Source organism: Rhinoderma darwinii, unplaced genomic scaffold, assembly GCF_050947455.1.
Source record: "Rhinoderma darwinii isolate aRhiDar2 unplaced genomic scaffold, aRhiDar2.hap1 Scaffold_523, whole genome shotgun sequence".
Taxonomy (NCBI): Eukaryota; Metazoa; Chordata; class Amphibia; order Anura; family Rhinodermatidae; genus Rhinoderma; species Rhinoderma darwinii.
This window is the reverse complement of record NW_027464072.1, coordinates 165,090-184,432: the sequence shown is the minus strand read 5'-3', so window position 1 is coordinate 184,432 and position 19,343 is coordinate 165,090. Positions and strand designations below refer to the sequence as shown.

The 19,343-nt window shown below is 45.1% G+C and overlaps 3 non-coding genes and 4 pseudogenes across 3 annotated transcripts; all 7 read left to right on the top strand.

Moving 5' to 3' along the window:
• The first annotated feature begins 1,775 nt into the window (after window positions 1-1,775).
• LOC142721899 (U2 spliceosomal RNA) lies at window positions 1,776-1,971 on the top strand. Its single transcript, XR_012874244.1, has one exon. It is a non-coding gene; the product is annotated as a U2 spliceosomal RNA (small nuclear RNA).
• A 6,829-nt stretch (window positions 1,972-8,800) lies between these two features.
• On the top strand, window positions 8,801-8,992 carry LOC142721890 (U2 spliceosomal RNA). Its single transcript, XR_012874240.1, has one exon. It is a non-coding gene; the product is annotated as a U2 spliceosomal RNA (small nuclear RNA).
• A 1,276-nt stretch (window positions 8,993-10,268) lies between these two features.
• Window positions 10,269-10,379, top strand: LOC142721839 (U2 spliceosomal RNA; annotated as a pseudogene).
• A 1,350-nt stretch (window positions 10,380-11,729) lies between these two features.
• On the top strand, window positions 11,730-11,944 carry LOC142721891 (U2 spliceosomal RNA; annotated as a pseudogene).
• Window positions 11,945-13,220: 1,276 nt separating this feature from the next.
• LOC142721848 (U2 spliceosomal RNA) lies at window positions 13,221-13,290 on the top strand (annotated as a pseudogene).
• A 791-nt stretch (window positions 13,291-14,081) lies between these two features.
• Window positions 14,082-14,255, top strand: LOC142721880 (U2 spliceosomal RNA; annotated as a pseudogene).
• Window positions 14,256-17,020: 2,765 nt separating this feature from the next.
• On the top strand, window positions 17,021-17,205 carry LOC142721900 (U2 spliceosomal RNA). Its single transcript, XR_012874245.1, has one exon. It is a non-coding gene; the product is annotated as a U2 spliceosomal RNA (small nuclear RNA).
• Window positions 17,206-19,343: the final 2,138 nt, after the last annotated feature.

Here is a 19,343-nt window from a genome sequence, read left to right as displayed (position 1 = left end):
GATTTTGAGAAGGCGTACGATAGGTTGGCACATAATTTTTTGTTCAGAGTATTGTTACGTATGGGGTTTCCGAGTGATTTTGTTGGAAGAGTGAGAAGTTTGTATCAGGGAATATATAGTAGTGTGCTTGTAAATGGAAGATTAGGAAGGAGAGTGAATGTTTGTTCTGGTGTTAGACAGGGATGTCCACTGTCACCTGTTGTCTTTATTTGCGCAATAGAGCCGTTGCTTTGTCTTATTAGGCGTGACAAAGTAGTAAGGGGAGTTTTTTTGCCCGGTAGTGATGGAAGACAAGTAAAGGTGAGTGGTTATATGGATGATGTGTGTGTGGTGTGTGATTCTGAATGTTCGGTGAAGAGAGTTAAGTTGTTAGTGTCTATTTTTTGTGGAGCATCTGCCTTTAAGGTCAATTGGTTGAAGAGTGAATGTAAATGTTTTGGTAGCAGGGAGATGTCAGATGATGTGGGAGTAAATAAAGTGACTGGTCCTATTAAGATCTTGGGGGTTAAATTTGATGATAAATTAGATGGGAGGGAAAGTTGGGAGGATGCTAAAAAGAAAGTAGAGGTCAGGCTAAATTTTTGGAAGTTGAGAAGCCTTTCTTTCATAGGGAAAATTGTGGTGATCAAAAGTGTGGTATTGCCTATTTTTTTGTACATTGCAATGATTTTTCCACCAGATTATATGTGCTTGAGGAGAGTAAATAGGGTTTTATTTATTTTTTTCTGGGGTTCCAAAATGGAACGGTTGAGAAGAGAGGTAGTGGTGAAAAGTTGGAAAAATGGTGGGATGAGTTTTCCAAATTTAGAAGTATATTTTGGAGTTAATATGTTGGTATTTTTATTGGTAATAATTGATAGGGATCGGAAGGTGTCTTGTATGTCTAAATATTTGGGCGGAAGAATTTTTGTTAGGCTGAAATGGTATCAGCCTGGTTTGAATAAACCTGTGTCGGGTGAAATTCCCAAGTGGTATGAGTGGGTAGTGAAGTTCTTGGAGAAGTTTGAGTTGCGAGAAGTTGAAAAGAATGTGTTGAAAAATAAACGGGTGGTTTTGAGGATGATTGAGAGTAAGGAAGTAGTGAGCGAGATAAATACTGTGAGAGGTGGTGATGTGCAAAGGGTGTGGAAGAAAATTAGAATGGATGGTATGTCAAACAAACAGAGAGAAATAGTATGGCAGAGTTTGCATGGCGTGTTGCCTGTGCGTGAATTTCAGAGAAATAGGGGTCTTGTGAGAGAAGAAAGATGTCCAAGAGAGAGTTGTAATGGGTGTGAAAATATTGTCCATTTGTTTTGGAACTGTAAGTTTGCGAGAGATGTTATTAAGAGGTTGGGGCCTTTATGTAAAGAACTAACGGGGGTTAATTTCATGACATTCGAGTGTTTGATGTTTGGGTTGAGTGTATGTGGTGGTGTGAAGGAGAGAGTACTGTGGCTGTTCTTGGCGTGTATTAAAGAAGTTTTGTGGGATGTGAGGAATGTCTACGTGTATAGGAGAAAGGAATTGAGTGTGAATGACAGTGTTAGGATGGTGTTAGGTAAACTTTATGTTTGTTTTTTGTGGGATAAAAAAAAGGGTGGGATGGATGCGGAGGGAATCTGGAAGGTCAAAAAATGGCTAGATGTTGTTGACCTGTATTGATTTTTTCATGCCTGTATTATGTATGTTATAAATGTTATGTAATTAATGAATATGTAATAAAGCCTGGTGATGACAGGGTGATGAGGTATACGAGTACCAGTATCACAGAGAGTATAGATGTATGTACTCTCAACCCTATCTGAGGGTTTAAAAAAAAAAAAAAAAAAAAAAAAATCTGTTCTTATCAGTTTAATATCTGATACGTCCCCTATCTGGGGACCATATATTAAATGGATTTTTAGAACAGGGAGATGGAAATAGAGCTTGCTCTGTCCACTCCACGCATTGACCTGGTATTGCAGTATTTCCAGGACCGGTGCACCCTTCCCTTATGTGTTGACTAAAATCAGATTCCAAAAGTGCTATTTGTGTTTGCTATTGTTTTTGTCTTTCTGATGGGATCTCCCCTTTTAATCCCATTATTTCAACACCTGTTGGACAATGCATTTGTACAGTCATGTGTGATAATGAGCTCATTTATTAAATGCAATTAATGAATACATTGCCACCTCTTGTTGTGTGTGTGTGTGTCTTCTGTGTTTCTGTGTTTCCGGCATTTCACATTGGAACAGCTCATTCACCTTCCTTGTCTTCTCTCCGCCCTCCCTCCTAGGTAAGTTAAAGAGCTGCACCTGAGCCAGCCACTGATTGATGCAGCACCACAGTCAAATAGTGGAGTGGAGTGGAGTAGGGGAACAGCAAACAGCCATTAAAGCAGCCAGCCGCCTACCCGCCACAATGGACCTACCTGTGTACACTAGATGGATGTGATGGAATGTACTGTCGTCCCTACATTTCAAGAAGAAGTAAGAATTGCAGTTGCAACAAACCCTTGCTTGCCTACAAAGAGAGCAGCAATTTGGATTTGTTACTATGTTACCTGGAAGAATAACAAACTGTGCAAGGATGGAGGTTGTAGGAGCAAAGAGAAGTTGTCTGTAAAGTTGGTGGATGCCTATTTTCCATTTTGCAGTCCCTTGTCTCCCTCTTGTGGCCTCCTGGAGGCAAATAAATGTGCAAAAAAAAGACAGCCTGGCGGCCGGCTGTTGCAGTGTTGCCCTCTCAGGCAACACTGAGTGACTGACTGAGCCTCACCGTCTTATATAAAGTTCAGACGGAACTTTGCACGTGTCATAGTGGAGCCCTCAGGATTCCAGAGCCAGCTTTCTGACATCATAATGGGGCCTGCCTCAGAGATAAAAGCCTGGGCCCAGGCAGTGTTGTTCAGTGCTGCTCAGCAGGCAGCACAGGACTGGATTAAAGCTGATACAAGGTGTGAAGGAACAAGGGGTGGCTGTGGGCATGCACTTGCTGCCGCTGCCAGTGTTTATCTGCATGGCAGGAGGGCATTTGGGCGTTGCCAGGAAGGCGTTTTTATGTAGATTCCTCCTCTTTCAGCACTGCATTGTGGTGCAAGCAAAAGAAGCAAATCCTGTCTGGCTTCCTCTCCGGCCTTTATTCACCTCCCTCCCGCTTAGTAGCTGTAAATGTGTGTGAGCCTGCAGGGCCCCATGGAATTGCCTAGGAGTAGGCTGAATCAATCGCTGCAAGGGGTGAACAGCAGTATGGGACAGGCTCGGGCAAGGCAAGGGCCGCTCGGGTTATCGCTTCTCGGCCTTTTGGCAAGATCAGGTGTAGTATTTCTGCATCTGGTTTTGTTGGGAGGTGTCCGGGGTACCCTGCTCCTTGGCCTTGGGGGATCGTCTCTTTTCACAGAGAGACTTCACCCCCTTGCTGCTATTTGGGGAGTGGGCTTAGCCCCCGGACAACGAGTTGCGATCGCGCCTTACCCAAGAGGTCAACCGGCCTTGAGGCGTTTTTCTAAGAGCGTTCCGAGGGCGTTTATCGGGCTTCGTAGGTGTCTGGGGTACCCTAATCCTTGGCCTTGGGGGAGGGTTCCACTTAATTGTGGAATCTGAGCCCTTGCTGCTATAAGGGACAGGCTTAGCCCCCAGGCACTGAAAATGCCATATACATTTGGATTTGCATCCGGGGACACCCGGTTGCGCCAGTCCGTCCGCATCGAGGTGGAAGAAGGCCATCGCCAGCGGAAGAACCTTCGCTTCGTTGTGGAGGTGATTCTGCTGGACTTCCTGGGGCTCAAGCGGGCGGACATCCTGTGTCTCAACGACCAGGAAAGCCGCGGTCGGTACACCGTATCCTTTACGGCCGCGGCATGTTGCGACAACATGCACAAAAGATTGTCTGATGCGGACCAGAGTGAGGAGCGGCTAAATGGACTGAACTTTTTATTCCTCTACGGGGAGGAAGAAGTCCCGCTCGTGATGTGCATGTTCAGTCCATTTGTCTCAGAGTGTGACATTGAAACCTTCCTCAGTCGTTACTGCAGGGAGGTCCGCTTCTCACATAAAATCTTGAACACCCAGAGCTTCTGGAATGGCAAAAGAAAATATTGGGTGAAGTTCCGCCAGGATCCCAATGGCATTGGAGGCTTACATCACCCACCCCAGAACTTTGCCATTGGGAAGAATCGAGGATTCCTATTTTACCCCCAGATGCCAATAGCCTGCCGGAACTGCTTGAGATATGGCCACACCAGAGAACATTGTGACCGGCCCCATGTGGTGCAGTGTAACAGGTGTGGCCAGGTTGGACACGTAGCGGCAAAATGCAGTTCCGAGGTGTTGTGCAATCTGTGCGGCATGACTGGGCATGCTTTTAAAGATTGCCCCCGCAGAGCGAAATCTGGGCCACCCAGACCAGGGCCAGAGCGGCAGTTTGCAACATGTGCAGACGCCGCTGGTAATGCCCCAAAACGAGCATTGACGACTGAGGGGTCCAGGCCAAAGTCCTTCACAGCTCCATCGGGGGGCCCACCGATGTCAGCCTCGAGGGACGGCCATAGGGATTCCACCGGGTCCAGGCAGAGCAGGAGGAATTCTGACTCTGCTGGACATAAGTTGACCGGCACCTCTGCAAACAGGTCCTCTGCTCCGCCTGCAGTGGACCCTGTTGAGGCAGTGGTTAGCGACAGGCGTCGTGGCTCCGTAGGTTCTGCAGTAGGACCTGACGCCTGTCCCAAGAGTGTGGGCATGGAGCGGAGACACTCTGTGTCAGACGAGGGCTCCATTAAGAAAACCCTAAAATATGCTGGATTGGAGCCTCGTTTTGACCATTTCCGGTCAACGGGGGGGTCGGAGCAAAGTTCCTCCACTGCGGTTGTGGAGGGGCTTGCGATGAAGGCTCCCCGTAAGCAGGCAAAGGTTGCCAAGAGCGATGGGACCTCACAGGCCCCTGTGCAGCTGCCCAGGAAGGACATCAGCGATATCTTCAGCCAGGGGCCAGAGATGGGTGAGAGCGACTTCGAGGAGATGGATAGGAGCCATTCTGCAAAGAGACAGCGAGAGGAAGAGGAGTCCGGAGTTCGGAGGAAAGCTGCCTATCGGAGTTCGGATGAGAGCAGTGTGGGGGTTGGAGCCGCCCACGTATCTGGCTCTGACCCTACCAACATCCAAGATTTATTGACCCCTCAAAAAGGGGGTCCAGACTCGCAGCTGATCTCCGAGTACGACTCTTCTGGTTCGGACCCTGACCTCAACTAAGACTATGTTGGTTCCTATCAAAGTCGCCTCACTAAATGTGAGGTCCCTAAAGAGCCCTGTCCGCAGGACTGCTTTATTTTCATTTTTAGAGACTGTGGACTTTGACCTTTGCCTGCTTCAAGAATGTGGAATCCCTAATGACTTGGAATATCAAGATTTAAAGATGGACTGGAAACTAGGCCCCTCAGTCTGGTCTGGTGGAAATGACTGTCGCTCTGCGGGGGTTGGATTGCTCTGCCGAGGTCGTTTTATCTCCATCCAAACAGTGACTGAAATCATGCCCGGCAGAGCTATTTTAATACATTTGCTTTTTAATGGAACTTTAATTCGTGTTTTAAACGTTTATGCCCCTCCTACCAAACAGGAGAGGGCAGAACTATTAGAGATTTTACCATTGTTTTGTGTTGGGTCTACCCCCCTGCTGGTGGGTGGTGATTTTAACTGTGTGCGAGATGGAGAACACCGCCAGGGTGGGGATTTTAATCGAAAAATTGACCGTACTTCTTACCTGCTCAAGAATTTTATTGGTGATTTTAAATTGAAAGATTGCTGGAGGGAACTCTTGCCTGCGGACCCAGGCCCCACCTGGTCCAATGGAAGAGTGAGCTCCAGAATTGATTTTATTTTCACTTCTAATAGTTTTATTCCCAAAAAATGTTTGCTTTTAACAAATATTTTATCTGATCACAAGCTCCTTTCAGTGCACCTGGAGCTAGAGGGAGAGCAAAAAGCTTGTAGGGGTCCCTGGAGACTAAACACCACACTCCTGGAGGACCCCATCATTAAAGAGGAGTTTGTGCGGACCTACCAGTGTTGGCAGTCCCATAGAGCGCCCAGTCAGCCTATGCTACACTGGTGGGAGGGCATTAAACCCAAAATCAGAGCTTTTTTTATTCGAGCAGGTAAGAAGAAAGCAAAAGAGAAAAAACAATGGTTTTATGTTCTTAATAAACGTTTACATGTACTTTTTAAATTGAAGGAGATTGGTATGGATGTTGATGATGATATCTTAAATCTTAAAGCTGAAATAAAATATGCCATAGAAGAGAAAGGGAAACAAATAATTTTTAATTCACATGTAAAGCACCTCGAGGATGGCGAGAAGTGTTCCCGGTTCTTCTTCAAAAAGGTAATGGATAAACGAGATGTCATTTTAAACCTTGAAGGAGAAACCACTATGGTCGGCATTTTAAATTCTGCTTTTAATTTCTACCAATCTCTTTTTAACAAGAAAAATATTGATCCTTCCTTTTTAGAACATGTTCTTAATTCCCTTGATGCCAAGCTAGATATTTTAGACCAGGAAGTTTTATCCCGTAATATTACCTTGGAGGAACTTTTATTTGCTTTTAAAAGTTTTTCTAATGGGAAAGCTCCTGGGGAAGATGGTCTGCCCATCGAATTTTATCATGCTTTTTGGGAAATTTTAAAGAATGACATGTTTTTATTGTATAAGGAAGTTTTTATTACTGAAGAGCTGCCCCCTTCCTGGAGGAGGGGGATTGTGTCCTTAATTTTTAAAAAAGGTGAGAGGGACCAGTTAAAAAACTGGCGCCCTATTACTCTTTTAAACGTTGATTGTAAAATTTTAGCTAAACTAATAACAATCCGTTTTAAACCTTTTATTCATAAATTAATCCATCCAAACCAGGTATGTGGGGTACCTGGGAGGTCAATTACTGAGTCCCTGAATATTTTACGTGACATCATTTGGTATTTTAAAGAAAGGGGTCAAAGCCTTGCTATTTTATCCTTAGATTTCGAGAAGGCTTTTGACCGGGTCTCCCATGAATATCTTTTTATGGTTCTTAAAAAGATGGCTGTTCCTGAAATTATTTTAACACGTATTAAGCTTTTATATCGATCCTGTTTTAGCCAAATTTCTATCAACGGATTTTTAACTAAAGGTGTTCCTCTTTTATCAGGGGTGAAACAGGGGTGCCCGTTGTCTCCGCTCCTTTTTATTTGTGCCATAGAACCTCTGTTCACCCTAATAAGAGATGATAAAGTCATCAGAGGCGTGCCCATACCTGGAGGAAGGGGGAACCAGGTAAAAATCCTAGGCTATATGGATGACGCCACCGTCCTATGCCCAGACGCCGCTTCTATGAGACGGGCATTGAGGAACACCGGCTTTTTTTGTGAAGCCTCTGGTTTTAAATTAAACGTTGATAAGTGTGACTGTTTTTATACTGGTGTATGGGATTCCTCTGTGACACCAGGAGTTAACATGCAGCAGGATCAGATAAAAATTTTAGGAATTGTTTTTAATCAAGAAAACGATGGGAGACCCAATTGGGATTCAGTAATTGCCAAAATGGAAAAAAAGGTTTTAATGTGGAATTTGAGAAATCTCACCATGGAGGGAAAAGTTTTAATAATTAAATCTGTTTTATTACCCATAATGCTTTATGTAGCTATGGTTTTCCCTCCAACAATTTTATATATTAAAAAAGTGACCAGGATCTGTTTTATGTTTTTATGGGGTTCCAAAATGGAAAAACTAAAACGTGATTTTATGTACAGATGTAAGGACAATGGCGGGAGAGATGTTCCTAACCTTTTTAACTTCTTTTACATTAAATACTTTTGCTTCTGTTTTAAAATGTATAATTCTGATGGTATTTTTAGCTACTTTTTAAAGTACGCTACGGGCATGATTTTTAAACGATGGTTTCGTGTCCCTTTGAATTCTCCTGTGCTTCTGTGTCCCCCAAAACAATATGCGGTGCTCGAAAAAACTGTCAGGCTCCTAGGTCTCCAAGAATTGGAGCCTGACATATTGGGGGACCAGAAAAAAGTGTCACTCTCCTGTAGGCGGCAGGAGGATACACTGGCAGTTTCAAATTTCTCACAGGCAAGGTCCAAGGTGGTGTGGCGGAACGTTTTCGGGAAATTTATGGCAAATGTGCACAAGGACCTTGCCTGGGCAATCGTTCACCAGTGCCTCCCTACTCGTGAATTCCAGCATAGGCGAGGACTGGTGGCGAGAGCCAAGTGCCCGAGAGACAGGTGTGGTGACGACGAGACGATAATGCACCTGTTTTGGAACTGCCCATATGCACAGGAGGTTTGGAGGAAGGTAGGCCCATTGCTGAAATGGGCCTGCGGTCTTAAAGATCTTAAATTTGAATACGTGTTTTATGGTCTTTTTAACTGCCCAAGTTTTAAACAGCAAATGGTCTGTTGGATCATTTTAAACTGTTTTAAGAATGCCATTTGGAAGGTTAGGAACATTCTGCTTTTTAAACATGATTTTATTGACGTTAAAAATTGTGTGAAATATGCCCTAAGTGAAATGTATATTTATTATCTTAGGGACAAAAAGCAGCTAGGGGTAAAAGAAGCAACATCCATGTGGTGTTTGCAAATGTGGAATACCATAACATTGTAAATAAAAATGGTTTTATTCTTTTATGTCTTTTATGCCCTGTATAAATTTTATCCTGCTATTGTTCTGTACTTTTATTATAACATCTGTATTAATGGTCTTATTATTATTACTTTTGTATTCATTTAAATGTATGAATATTCATGTATTATGCTGTTGATTTTATCTTGTGGTTTCAATTTTAAAAAAAAGTCTGTAAAATATATTATTTTTGCCAATAAAAAACTTTGTTGAAACCTTATCTGTTCTTATCAGTTTAATATCTGATACGTCCCCTATCTGGGGACCATATATTAAATGGATTTTTAGAACAGGGAGATGGAAATAGAGCTTGTTCTGTCCACTCCACGCATTGACCTGGTATTGCAGTATTTCCAGGACCGGTGCACCCTTCCCTTATGTGTTGACTAAAATCAGATTCCAAAAGTGCTATTTGTGTTTGCTATTGTTTTTGTCTTTCTGATGGGATCTCCCCTTTTAATCCCATTATTTCAACACCTGTTGGACAATGCATTTGTACAGTCATGTGTGATAATGAGCTCATTTATTAAATGCAATTAATGAATACATTGCCACCTCTTGTTGTGTGTGTGTGTGTCTTCTGTGTTTCTGTGTTTCCGGCATTTCACATTGGAACAGCTCATTCACCTTCCTTGTCTTCTCTCCGCCCTCCCTTTTAGGTAAGTTAAAGAGCTGCACCTGAGCCAGCCACTGATTGATGCAGCACCACAGTCAAATAGTGGAGTGGAGTGGAGTAGGGGAACAGCAAACAGCCATTAAAGCAGCCAGCCGCCTACCCGCCACAATGGACCTACCTGTGTACACTAGATGGATGTGATGGAATGTACTGTCGTCCCTACATTTCAAGAAGAAGTAAGAATTGCAGTTGCAACAAACCCTTGCTTGCCTACAAAGAGAGCAGCAATTTGGATTTGTTACTATGTTACCTGGAAGAATAACAAACTGTGCAAGGATGGAGGTTGTAGGAGCAAAGAGAAGTTGTCTGTAAAGTTGGTGGATGCCTATTTTCCATTTTGCAGTCCCTTGTCTCCCTCTTGTGGCCTCCTGGAGGCAAATAAATGTGCAAAAAAAAGACAGCCTGGCGGCCGGCTGTTGCAGTGTTGCCCTCTCAGGCAACACTGAGTGACTGACTGAGCCTCACCGTCTTATATAAAGTTCAGACGGAACTTTGCACGTGTCATAGTGGAGCCCTCAGGATTCCAGAGCCAGCTTTCTGACATCATAATGGGGCCTGCCTCAGAGATAAAAGCCTGGGCCCAGGCAGTGTTGTTCAGTGCTGCTCAGCAGGCAGCACAGGACTGGATTAAAGCTGATACAAGGTGTGAAGGAACAAGGGGTGGCTGTGGGCATGCACTTGCTGCCGCTGCCAGTGTTTATCTGCATGGCAGGAGGGCATTTGGGCGTTGCCAGGAAGGCGTTTTTATGTAGATTCCTCCTCTTTCAGCACTGCATTGTGGTGCAAGCAAAAGAAGCAAATCCTGTCTGGCTTCCTCTCCGGCCTTTATTCACCTCCCTCCCGCTTAGTAGCTGTAAATGTGTGTGAGCCTGCAGGGCCCCATGGAATTGCCTAGGAGTAGGCTGAATCAATCGCTGCAAGGGGTGAACAGCAGTATGGGACAGGCTCGGGCAAGGCAAGGGCCGCTCGGGTTATCGCTTCTCGGCCTTTTGGCTAAGATCAAGTGTAGTACTTTAGGGTATTGCCTTGTTTCTTGGTCAGGAGGTGCCCTGGTACCCTTTTCCTTGGCCTGGGGGGATCGTTTCTCTTAGGAGAGACTTCACCCCTCTGCTGCTATTGGGGAGGAGGATTAGTCCAGGGCAACGGGGAGCGATCACCTGCCTGGTACTTCGGTACTGAAGGTATTCTTTGGAGATTGCTGGAATTCGTTTGGAGCAGGATGGAGGAAATTCCCGAATATATGCGTACCAGGAATGCTGTCCGGTTTTTCGTGGAGGAATCTGAGCGACAAAGGAAGGATCTGGAGTTCATCACAAAGGTTCTTTTGTTGGATTTCTTTCAGCTGGAGAGATCATGCATTTTGGCGGTGATGGACTATCCGAGGAGAGGGTGCTTTGACGTTACCTTCGCCACAGAAGAAATTTATGCTGTCTTTTTAGAACGCTTGAAGGAAGGTAAAAGGGACCCAAGACTTGTGGGTGTGAAGGTAACACCACATTTTGTGCCAAACAAAAAGTTGGTGGTTGTAAAAATGTTTTCGCCTTACGTGGATGAAGAGGACATTAAGTTATTTCTCAATAAGTTTTGTGAGGAGGTGGTGGGAAAGGGGAAAGTGTTTAACCCTTTTGGATTTTGGACTGGGAAGTGGAAATTTCTTTGTAAATTTGTGAGAATTGGTGAATCTAGAAACCTATTGTTTCCTCCAGCGCGGTTCAAGATTGGAAGTGCGTGTGGAAATTTATTTTTTCTTGGAATGGATATGTTTTGTTTGAATTGTAAAGAGTATGGTCATGAGAGAGAAGCCTGTGAGAAAGTAATGTGTACAAAATGTCTGCAAGAGGGACATAAGTATAATGAATGTCAGAAAGGGAAAGTATGTAATATGTGTGGAGAGGAGGGGCACATATTCAAATCGTGCCCAAAGAAAAGCAAACGTGAGGTACAAGAGGAAAATAAGAAGATAGTCAAAAGAAAGGAAGCGGAAGTTAGTTTGGAAGAAGGCAAGCTTCATAAATTGGAAGGAAGTGGGCAAAGTGATGAGAAAAAAAGGAAAAAAGCAGAGAGAAAGAAAAAAAGTGTCATTTCAGAAGAGGAAAGAGCAGAAAGAGACAGGTTATTGGAAGAAGTAGAGCAGTTACGTAGTAAAATTAATTTTGAAAAAATGCGGAGGAGGGTGCGGCTCTGTGTAAGAGAAAATTTACCAGGGTTTCTTGAAAGGTATGGTGTGCCAACATGGTTAACGTGCATTGTAAACTGTGAGTGGGATGGTAATGATTTGCAGGAACATCTAGTGGATATGTTAGGAACTATTGCTGTTAAAAAAGGAATGTTTTTTTGATTTCTTAAGGAAAAAAAAGGAAAGAGGAAAACAAAAATTAATTGTACGTTTTCAGTTTTCATTGTGATGATCTAAGTCTTTTTTATTTTGAATTTTATGATTTTTAAGACGTGATCTGAATGAATTAAAAAAAAAAAAAAAAAAAAAAAAAAAAAAAATCTGTTCTTATCAGTTTAATATCTGATACGTCCCCTATCTGGGGACCATATATTAAATGGATTTTTAGAACAGGGAGATGGAAATAGAGCTTGCTCTGTCCACTCCACGCATTGACCTGGTATTGCAGTATTTCCAGGACCGGTGCACCCTTCCCTTATGTGTTGACTAAAATCAGATTCCAAAAGTGCTATTTGTGTTTGCTATTGTTTTTGTCTTTCTGATGGGATCTCCCCTTTTAATCCCATTATTTCAACACCTGTTGGACAATGCATTTGTACAGTCATGTGTGATAATGAGCTCATTTATTAAATGCAATTAATGAATACATTGCCACCTCTTGTTGTGTGTGTGTGTGTCTTCTGTGTTTCTGTGTTTCCGGCATTTCACATTGGAACAGCTCATTCACCTTCCTTGTCTTCTCTCCGCCCTCCCTCCTAGGTAAGTTAAAGAGCTGCACCTGAGCCAGCCACTGATTGATGCAGCACCACAGTCAAATAGTGGAGTGGAGTGGAGTAGGGGAACAGCAAACAGCCATTAAAGCAGCCAGCCGCCTACCCGCCACAATGGACCTACCTGTGTACACTAGATGGATGTGATGGAATGTACTGTCGTCCCTACATTTCAAGAAGAAGTAAGAATTGCAGTTGCAACAAACCCTTGCTTGCCTACAAAGAGAGCAGCAATTTGGATTTGTTACTATGTTACCTGGAAGAATAACAAACTGTGCAAGGATGGAGGTTGTAGGAGCAAAGAGAAGTTGTCTGTAAAGTTGGTGGATGCCTATTTTCCATTTTGCAGTCCCTTGTCTCCCTCTTGTGGCCTCCTGGAGGCAAATAAATGTGCAAAAAAAAGACAGCCTGGCGGCCGGCTGTTGCAGTGTTGCCCTCTCAGGCAACACTGAGTGACTGACTGAGCCTCACCGTCTTATATAAAGTTCAGACGGAACTTTGCACGTGTCATAGTGGAGCCCTCAGGATTCCAGAGCCAGCTTTCTGACATCATAATGGGGCCTGCCTCAGAGATAAAAGCCTGGGCCCAGGCAGTGTTGTTCAGTGCTGCTCAGCAGGCAGCACAGGACTGGATTAAAGCTGATACAAGGTGTGAAGGAACAAGGGGTGGCTGTGGGCATGCACTTGCTGCCGCTGCCAGTGTTTATCTGCATGGCAGGAGGGCATTTGGGCGTTGCCAGGAAGGCGTTTTTATGTAGATTCCTCCTCTTTCAGCACTGCATTGTGGTGCAAGCAAAAGAAGCAAATCCTGTCTGGCTTCCTCTCCGGCCTTTATTCACCTCCCTCCCGCTTAGTAGCTGTAAATGTGTGTGAGCCTGCAGGGCCCCATGGAATTGCCTAGGAGTAGGCTGAATCAATCGCTGCAAGGGGTGAACAGCAGTATGGGACAGGCTCGGGCAAGGCAAGGGCCGCTCGGGTTATCGCTTCTCGGCCTTTTGGCTAAGATCAAGTGTAGTACCTGCTCAAGCTGAGGTTAGTAATCATCCCTGCCGGTGGTACGTGGGCCATCGTAGGGGGATGACAGAACGCCGAGGTGAGGGCAGGGAACCACAACGGTCATCGCTCTGGTGTACGCATTTGGTTTAAAGGTACCATTTGTAGGTGACCAGGCGACCGCCGGATCGAGGTCATTAGGCCGGGTAGTTTGGAAGCCCGAGTTGCTATGTGCCCCAGGGCTGGTGACCCTGGGGTGCCCTAACTCACTGGGGGTGGGATCCCACTGAGTGAAGGCACACTTGCACGCACTCTCTTTCACGCTATATGAGCACACACCTTTATTCTCCCGGCCTTCTGGCTGGGAGATGAGGAATTTTTTTTATACCTGGCGGATGTCCAGGCTGTATCACAGCGCACATCCACTTATTTAATTTTGTTTTTCACTGTGTGTTTGTCACGTTTGTCACAAGGATTTTGGGATGCGGTGCCCTTTTGGGACCCTCCTGAGGTCTAGGGGGAAAATGTGTGGCCTTCTGGTTCCTTTTTCCCCTGCAACCCGGCCTCCCTTCTTCGGAGGGGAGGTGCAACTAGGATGCAGGCTCCTAGGTGGACACTGGGGTGGCAGCCCAGGTAGAAGCCTAGGAGTGTGTTTGGGTCTCCCTAAGCTTCGGCGAGGGGGGACCATCGATCCTTGATCCTCTAGGCCTATGGTTTGGAGGGTCAGGGAATGGTTATGCGGGGCCTCTCTCTTTTAAGAGAAGGGCTGCGATAGACCGCATCCTTGTGCACTTTTTGTGTGGCACCTCTGCACTTTTTATGCACTTGGGTGATAGAAAGCACGACTCGGGCTTTCAATCAAAAAAAATCTGTTCTTATCAGTTTAATATCTGATACGTCCCCTATCTGGGGACCATATATTAAATGGATTTTTAGAACAGGGAGATGGAAATAGAGCTTGCTCTGTCCACTCCACGCATTGACCTGGTATTGCAGTATTTCCAGGACCGGTGCACCCTTCCCTTATGTGTTGACTAAAATCAGATTCCAAAAGTGCTATTTGTGTTTGCTATTGTTTTTGTCTTTCTGATGGGATCTCCCCTTTTAATCCCATTATTTCAACACCTGTTGGACAATGCATTTGTACAGTCATGTGTGATAATGAGCTCATTTATTAAATGCAATTAATGAATACATTGCCACCTCTTGTTGTGTGTGTGTGTGTCTTCTGTGTTTCTGTGTTTCCGGCATTTCACATTGGAACAGCTCATTCACCTTCCTTGTCTTCTCTCCGCCCTCCCTCCTAGGTAAGTTAAAGAGCTGCACCTGAGCCAGCCACTGATTGATGCAGCACCACAGTCAAATAGTGGAGTGGAGTGGAGTAGGGGAACAGCAAACAGCCATTAAAGCAGCCAGCCGCCTACCCGCCACAATGGACCTACCTGTGTACACTAGATGGATGTGATGGAATGTACTGTCGTCCCTACATTTCAAGAAGAAGTAAGAATTGCAGTTGCAACAAACCCTTGCTTGCCTACAAAGAGAGCAGCAATTTGGATTTGTTACTATGTTACCTGGAAGAATAACAAACTGTGCAAGGATGGAGGTTGTAGGAGCAAAGAGAAGTTGTCTGTAAAGTTGGTGGATGCCTATTTTCCATTTTGCAGTCCCTTGTCTCCCTCTTGTGGCCTCCTGGAGGCAAATAAATGTGCAAAAAAAAGACAGCCTGGCGGCCGGCTGTTGCAGTGTTGCCCTCTCAGGCAACACTGAGTGACTGACTGAGCCTCACCGTCTTATATAAAGTTCAGACGGAACTTTGCACGTGTCATAGTGGAGCCCTCAGGATTCCAGAGCCAGCTTTCTGACATCATAATGGGGCCTGCCTCAGAGATAAAAGCCTGGGCCCAGGCAGTGTTGTTCAGTGCTGCTCAGCAGGCAGCACAGGACTGGATTAAAGCTGATACAAGGTGTGAAGGAACAAGGGGTGGCTGTGGGCATGCACTTGCTGCCGCTGCCAGTGTTTATCTGCATGGCAGGAGGGCATTTGGGCGTTGCCAGGAAGGCGTTTTTATGTAGATTCCTCCTCTTTCAGCACTGCATTGTGGTGCAAGCAAAAGAAGCAAATCCTGTCTGGCTTCCTCTCCGGCCTTTATTCACCTCCCTCCCGCTTAGTAGCTGTAAATGTGTGTGAGCCTGCAGGGCCCCATGGAATTGCCTAGGAGTAGGCTGAATCAATCGCTGCAAGGGGTGAACAGCAGTATGGGACAGGCTCGGGCAAGGCAAGGGCCGCTCGGGTTATCGCTTCTCGGCCTTTTGGCTAAGATCAAGTGTAGTACTCTAGGGTACTGCCTTGTTTCTTGGTCAGGAGGTGCCCTGGTACCCTTTTCCTTGGCCTGGGGGGATCGTTTCTCTTAGGAGAGACTTCACCCCTCTGCTGCTATTGGGGAGGAGGATTAGTCCAGGGCAACGGGGAGCGATCACTTGCCTGGCATCTAGGTGCTGAAGGTACTATCTTTGGATTTCTTTGGATATCGTTGGCTTTTGTTGCGGCAGGATGGAGGAAGTCCCTGACTACATGCGTACTCGGAATGCTGTTCGTTTTACGATGGAGGAATCTGGAGGACAAAGCAGAGACTTGGAATTCCTAACGAAGGTACTCTTGCTTGATCTTTTCCAGTTGGAGAGACAATGGATATTGTCTGTAATGGACTATCCAAGAAGAGGATGTTTCGATGTCACTTTTTGTACAGAGGACATTTATCTGGATTTTCTGGACACTTTAAAGAAGAAGAAGCAGGATCCAAGACTGGTTGGTGTGATTGTAACACCGCACTTTGCTCCTAGCAAAAAGTTGGTCATTGTTAAAATGTTTTCCCCCTATGTGTGTAAAGACGATATTATATGCTTTCTCACTAAGTTCTGTGAGGAGGTGGTGGAGAAGGGTAAGGTCTTTAATCCCTTTGGATTCTGGACAGGTAAATGGAAATTCCTGTGTAAATTTAAGGCAGTTGGAGAGGCTGGAAACTTATTGCTTCCTCCAGCACGCTTTAAAATTGGCAGTGCAAGTGGGAATCTCTACTTTTTTGGAATGGGGATTTTTTGCCACAATTGTAAAGAGTATGGGCATGAGAAGGAGAATTGTGGAAAAATAATTTGTACCAAATGTTTTAAGGAAGGTCATAAGTATAATGATTGTGAGAAGGGCAAAGTGTGTAACATGTGTAGAGAAGAAGGGCATGTGTTTAAAAATTGTCCAAAAAAAAGTAAAAGTGAAGCAAAGGAGGAGAGTAAGAAGACCGTTAAAAGAAAGGAAGAGAAAGTTACCCCACAAAAAGAGGATAAACCACAGAAAAAGGGAGGAGCGGGGAAAAGTGTTGAGGTTAAAAAAAGTGATGAAACAAAAAGGAGGAAAATTGTGGAACAAAATGTAGTTTCAGATGAAGATAGAGCAGAAAGAGATAAACTAGTGAAAGACGTGGAGGGATTAAGAGATAAAATTAATTTTGAGAAGGTTCGGAGGCGGGTACGAACCTGTTTAAGAGGGAATATACCAGATTTTCTGGAGAGATATAAAGTACCAACCTGGTTGGCATGTATTGTAAATTTGGAATGGGACGGTCAAGATCTTCGAGAACATCTTGTGGATATGCTTGGTGTAATCGCTGTAAGAAACGGTTTGTTTTATTAATTTTACTTTAAAAAAAAAAAAAAAAAAGAGAGAGAAATAAAAATTATATTTGGTTTTTTCATAATGATGATCAAGTCTTTAAATTTGAAGTTTAAAATTTAACTCGAGACGGATCTGAGTGGAAACCTTATCTGTTCTTATCAGTTTAATATCTGATACGTCCCCTATCTGGGGACCATATATTAAATGGATTTTTAGAACAGGGAGATGGAAATAGAGCTTGCTCTGTCCACTCCACGCATTGACCTGGTATTGCAGTATTTCCAGGACCGGTGCACCCTTCCCTTATGTGTTGACTAAAATCAGATTCCAAAAGTGCTATTTGTGTTTGCTATTGTTTTTGTCTTTCTGATGGGATCTCCCCTTTTAATCCCATTATTTCAACACCTGTTGGACAATGCATTTGTACAGTCATGTGTGATAATGAGCTCATTTATTAAATGCAATTAATGAATACATTGCCACCTCTTGTTGTGTGTGTGTGTGTCTTCTGTGTTTCTGTGTTTCCGGCATTTCACATTGGAACAGCTCATTCACCTTCCTTGTCTTCTCTCCGCCCTCCCTCCTAGGTAAGTTAAAGAGCTGCACCTGAGCCAGCCACTGATTGATGCAGCACCACAGTCAAATAGTGGAGTGGAGTGGAGTAGGGGAACAGCAAACAGCCATTAAAGCAGCCAGCCGCCTACCCGCCACAATGGACCTACCTGTGTACACTAGATGGATGTGATGGAATGTACTGTCGTCCCTACATTTCAAGAAGAAGTAAGAATTGCAGTTGCAACAAACCCTTGCTTGCCTACAAAGAGAGCAGCAATTTGGATTTGTTACTATGTTACCTGGAAGAATAACAAACTGTGCAAGGATGGAGGTTGTAGGAGCAAAGAGAAGTTGTCTGTAAAGTTGGTGGATGCCTATTTTCCATTTTGCAGTCCCTTGTCTCCCTCTTGTGGCCTCCTGGAGGCAAATAAATGTGCAAAAAAAAGACAGCCTGGCGGCCGGCTGTTGCAGTGTTGCCCTCTCAGGCAACACTGAGTGACTGACTGAGCCTCACCGTCTTATATAAAGTTCAGACGGAACTTTGCACGTGTCATAGTGGAGCCCTCAGGATTCCAGAGCCAGCTTTCTGACATCATAATGGGGCCTGCCTCAGAGATAAAAGCCTGGGCCCAGGCAGTGTTGTTCAGTGCTGCTCAGCAGGCAGCACAGGACTGGATTAAAGCTGATACAAGGTGTGAAGGAACAAGGGGTGGCTGTGGGCATGCACTTGCTGCCGCTGCCAGTGTTTATCTGCATGGCAGGAGGGCATTTGGGCGTTGCCAGGAAGGCGTTTTTATGTAGATTCCTCCTCTTTCAGCACTGCATTGTGGTGCAAGCAAAAGAAGCAAATCCTGTCTGGCTTCCTCTCCGGCCTTTATTCACCTCCCTCCCGCTTAGTAGCTGTAAATGTGTGTGAGCCTGCAGGGCCCCATGGAATTGCCTAGGAGTAGGCTGAATCAATCGCTGCAAGGGGTGAACAGCAGTATGGGACAGGCTCGGGCAAGGCAAGGGCCGCTCGGGTTATCGCTTCTCGGCCTTTTGGCTGAGACCAAGTGTATTTATACAGGAGGTTTTTAGTCAGAAGGTGCTCAGGTACCCTCTCTCTCGGCCTCGGGGGATCGTCCAGGTTCGCCTGGACTTCACCCCCGTGCTGCTATTTGGGAGAGAGGCTTAGTCCTGAGCAACGAGTTGCGATCCCCCCAGCCCCTTGGTCTCTGTACGTCAAGGGGCGCAGCGAAAGCTGCGCGGTTCGACCTGGCCACGCTAATGGCAGGCGAACCCGATGCGGTGCCGGTATACGCCCGGCTGCGAAACTCTGCTAGAGTCATCTTGGCAGAGGGTGGAGGCGGTCCACGAGGTGTCAAGTTCCTCGTATACGAAATCCTCGAGAAGTTGCTGGCGGTCCGCAAGCATGAAATTTTGGCGATCCAGGATTACCCAAGGCGTGGAGTTTTTGACATAACTTTTGTTGGAGAAGGTATCCTCCGTGATGCTATGGACAAAGCTGAGAGGGAAAAAGTTCAACTCACGTCTTTGGGAGTCCAGGTAATAGAGCATGCTTTTGAGGTAACCAAACTCGTGGTGATTAAGATGTATTCCCCATATGTGAAGGACCAGGAAGTGGCAGCATTCTTAGCTGCCTACTTCAAGAACATCAAGCTTATGGGGAGAGTTATGAACGAGTGCGGTGTGTGGACCGTCAAGTGGAAGTACTTAGTGACTTTGATAAAGGACCCCTCCACCCAAAATACGAGACTCCCACCGGCTCGTTTTAAAATTGGAACAGTGAATGGCGACCTCTACTTCTCGGGGATGCCAAACTTCTGCAGGGCCTGCGGTACCTATGGGCATACCAGTTACAACTGCGATGTCACCTGCAGGAAC